The sequence below is a fragment of the Cicer arietinum genome, chromosome 3, assembly GCF_000331145.2.
Source record: "Cicer arietinum cultivar CDC Frontier isolate Library 1 chromosome 3, Cicar.CDCFrontier_v2.0, whole genome shotgun sequence".
NCBI classification, from domain to species: Eukaryota; Viridiplantae; Streptophyta; class Magnoliopsida; order Fabales; family Fabaceae; genus Cicer; species Cicer arietinum.
Window position 1 is genome coordinate 8,702,509 of NC_021162.2, and position 4,828 is coordinate 8,707,336.

A 4,828-nucleotide genomic window follows, 5' to 3' on the forward strand; every position below is an offset into this window, starting at 1 on the left:
CTGGAACCCGAAATACAGTTATAAATTTAGAAGAAGAATGTTAAGAGGGTCTCTCGGTCGTCTATTTCATCTAGACGTTTCCGGCGATTTTCATACCCCTCGACAAAAATGGACAAAAATCTATATTTTCGTTCCAGATGATGGCTAGTGTTTGAAATCTGACCCGAAATTCGTAACACTGTTATATATTTAGGAGATGTAAGTTATAAGTGTCTCCCAGACCTCGATTTCATCTGGTATTTTCGGGTGATTTTCGTACCACCCGACTAAAATAGACCGAAATTCGTATTTTTGAATAAAACAATGGCTAGTGTTTGAAATTCGAAACGGAACTTGGAACACAATTAAAAATTTAGGAGAATAATGCTATAAGGGTCTCTAGGTCCTCGATTTCGTCTAGACTTTTCAGGCGATTTTCATACACATCGACAAAAAAAGGCCGAACCTAAAAACCAGTAATAAATTTTGGAGAAGAATGCTATCAGGGTCTCCCGGTCCTGGATTTCCTCTGAACGTTTCGTGTGATTTTCATACCACCCTACCAAAAACGGACCGAAATCCGTATTTTCGAAAAAGATGATTGCTAATGTTTGAAATCTGATGGGGAACCCGAAACTCAGTTATAAATTATGGAGAAGAATGCTATAAGGGTCTCCTGGTCCTCGATTTCATTTGGTCTTTTCGGGCGATTTTCGTACCACCCGACAAAAGTGGACTGAAATTCATAGTTTCAGACCAGACGATGGCTAGTGTTTGAAATCTAACGCATAACCCGAATTTATAACTGTGTTTCGAGTTCCGCGTCAGATTTCAAAGACTAACAATAGTGTGGTTCGAAAATACGGATTTCGGTCCATTTTAGGCGAGTGGTACGAAAGTCACCTGAAAAGTCCAGATGAAATCTAGGACCGAGAGACCCTTATATCATTATTCTCCAAAATTCATAATTGTGTTTAGGGTTTTGGGTCAGATTTCAAACACTAGCGATTGTCTTTTTGGAAATCTCCCGAAAAGTCCAAATGAAATCGAGGACCGAGAGACCCTTATAGCATTCTTCTCCAAAATTTATAACTGTGTTCCGACTTATGCGCTAGATTTCAAACACTAGCCAAAGTGTTGTCAGAAAATACATATTTTAGTCCATTTTTGTCGAGGGGTACGAAAATCGCTTGAAAAGTCTATATGAAATCGAGGACCGAGAGACCCTTATAGCATTCTCCTCCAAAATATTAATTCTGTTTCGGGTTTCGCGCTAGATTTCAAACACTCGCCATCGTCTTGTTCGAAAATACGGTTTTCGGTCGATTTTTGTCGGTTGGTACGAAAATTGCTCGAAAAGACCACATGAAATCGAGGACCAGGTGACCCTTATAGCATTCTTCTTCTAAATTTATAACTGAGTATTGGGTTCCACCTCAAATTTCAAACACTCGCAATTGTCTTTTTCAAAAATACGCATTTCGGTCCATTTTAGTCGGGAGGTACGAAAATCACCCGAAAAGTCCAGAAGAAATCGACGACCGAGAGACCCTCATAACATTCTTGTTCTAAATTTATAACTGTATTTCGGGTTTCATGTCAAATTGGAACACTAGCCATCGTCTGGTACGAAAATACGGATTTCAATCCCTTATATTCTAGCTGTATGAAAATCGTCCGAAAAGTCCAGATAAAATCGAGGACCGGAAGACCCTTATAGAATTCTTCTCCTAAATATATAATAGTATTTCAGGTTCTGCGTCAAATTTCAAACACTAGCCCTCTTGTGGTCCGAAAATACAAATATCAGTCCTTATTTGTCGGGTGTTACGAAAATCGATCCAAGAGTCCAAATGAAATCGAGGACCGGGAAACCCTTATAGCATTCTTCTCCTTAATATATAACCGATTTCAAGTTCTGCGTTAGATTTCAAACATTAGCCATTGTCTGGTCCGAAAATACATATTTCGGTCCATTTTAGTCGATAGGTACGTAAATCGCCTGAAATGTCAAGATGAGATCCAGGACCAGGAAACTCTTATAGCATTTTTCTCCTAAATTTGTAATTATGTTTCGGGTTCCACTTCAGATTTCAAACACTATCCAATGTCTTTGTAGAAAATATTGATTTCGGACCATTTTTGTTATGTGATACGAAAATCGCCCTAAAAGTCTAGATGAAATCGAGGATCGGGAGACCCTTATAGCATTCATCTCATAAATATATATATACAGTGTTTCGGGTTCCGCTTCAAATTACAAACACTTGCCATCTTATGGTCAGAAAATACAGATATTGGTCCATTTTTGTCGAGGAGTACAAAAATCGCCCGAAAAGTCTAGATAAAATCGAGGACCGAGAGACCCTTATAGCATTCTTCTTCTAAATTTATAAATGTGTTTTGGGTTCCGTGTCAGATTTCAAACATTAACCATCATATTGTTCAAAAAAACGTATATCAGTCCATATTAGTCGGGTGGAACGAAAATTGCCTAAAATATCCGGATGAAATCGAGGACCAGAAGACTTATGGCATTTTTCCCTAAATTTATAACTACGTTTCGGGTCCCGCGTCAGATTTCAAACACTAGCCATCGTCTTGTTCGAAAATACGGATTTCGGTCCATTTTAGTCGAGTGGTATGAAAATTACCCGAAAAGTCCAGATGATATCGAGGACCGAGAGACCCTTATAGCATTCTTCTCCAAAATTTATAACTGTGTTTTGGGTTCCGCTTCAAATTTCAAACACCAGCCCTCGTCTGGTCTGAAAATATAGATTTCGGTCAATTTTTGTCGGGTGGTACGAAAATCGCCCGAATAGTGCAGATAAAATTGAGGACCGAGAGACCCTTACAGCATTTTTCTCCTAAATATACAATAGTGTTTCGCGTTATGCTTCGGATTTCAAACACTAGACATCGTCTTGTTCGAAAATACAGATTTTTGTCCATTTTTTAAGTGTGGTGCGAAAATCGCCCGAAAGGTCCAGACGAAATCGAGGACCGAGCGACCCTTATATCATTCTTCTCGTTAGTATATAACAGTGTTTTGGGTTCCGCCTCATATTTCAAACACTAGCAATCGTTTGGTACGAAAATACAAAATTTGGTCAATTTTTGTCGAGGGGGAATGAAAATCGCCCAAAAAGTCCAGATGAAATCGAGGACCGAGAGACCCTTATAGCATTCTTCTCCTAAATATCTAATAGTGTTTTGGGTTCCGCATCAGATTTCAAACACTAGCCATCGTCTGGTTTGAAATACAGATTTTGGTCTATTTGTGTCGAGGAGTACGAAACTCGCTAGAATAGTCCACATCTAATCGAGGACCATGAGACCCTTATCGATTTCTTCTTCTAAATGTATAACAGTGTTTCAGATTCCGCATCAGATTTCAAACACTAGACATCGTCTTGTTCGAAAATACGGATTTCGGTCCATTTTAGTCGAGTGGTACGAAAATCACCTGAAAATACCAGATGAAATCGAGGACCGAGAGACCCTTATAGCATTCTTCTTCTAAATTTATAACTGTGTTTCGGTTTCCATGTCAGATTTCAAACACTAGCCATTGTCTGGTCCGAAAACACAGATTTTGATTCATTTTTGTAGCAGTATACGAAAATCACTCGAAACGTCCAGATGAAATCGACGACCGAAAGACCCTTAAAGCATTCTACTTCTAAATTTGTAATTGTGTTTTGGGTTCCGCGTCAGATTTCAAACACTAGCCATCATTTTGTTCAAAATTACGAAAATTGGTCCATTTCTAATCGAGGACCATGAGACCCTTATAGATTTCTTCTTCTAAATGTATAACAGTGTTTCAGATTCCGCATCAGATTTCAAACACTAGCCATTGTCTGGTCCGAAAACACAGATTTTGATTCATTTTTGTAGCAGTATACGAAAATCACTCGAAACGTCCAGATGAAATCGACGACCGAAAGACCCTTAAAGCATTCTACTTCTAAATTTGTAATTGTGTTTTGGGTTCCGCGTCAGATTTCAAACACTAGCCATCATTTTGTTCAAAATTACGAAAATTGGTCCATTTTAGTCGAGTGGTACGCAACTCGCCAGAAAAGTCCAGATGAAATCTTACGCGGAACCGGAACATAGTTATAAATTTAGGAGAAGAATGCTATAAGAGTCTCTTGGTCCTCGATTTCATCTGGTATTTTCAGGTGATTTTCGTACCACTCGACTAAAATGGACCCAAATTCGTATTTTTGAACAAAACAATAACTAGTGTTTGAAATCCGACACGGAACTCGGAACATAGTTGTAAATTTAGGAGAAGAATGCTATAAAGGTCTCTCGGTCCTCGATTACATTTGGGCTTTTTAGGCTTACTTCTTACCCCTCGACAAAAAAGGACCGAAATCTATATTTTCGGACCAGACGATGGAAAGTGTTTGAAATATGGCGTAGAACCTAAAAACCAGTAATAAATTTTGGAGAAAAATGATATCAGGGTCTCCCGGTCCTCGATTTCATCTGGACTTTTCGGGTGATTTTCGTACCTCCAACAAAAAGTGGAGCGAAATCCGTATTTTCGAACAAGACGATCGCTAGTGCTTGAAATCTGGTGCGAACCCCAAAACACAGTTATAAATTTTGGTGAAGAATTCTATAAGAGTCTCCTGGTTCCCGATTTCATCTGGATATTTCGGGTAATTTTCATATGATCCAACTAAAATGGACCAAAATTTTTATTTTCAGACCAAACGATAGCTAGTGTTTGTAATCAGGTGCGCAACCCAATTATAAATTTTGGTGAACAATGCTACAAGGGTCTCCCGATCTTCAATTTCATCTGGACTTTTCAGGCAATTTTCATACG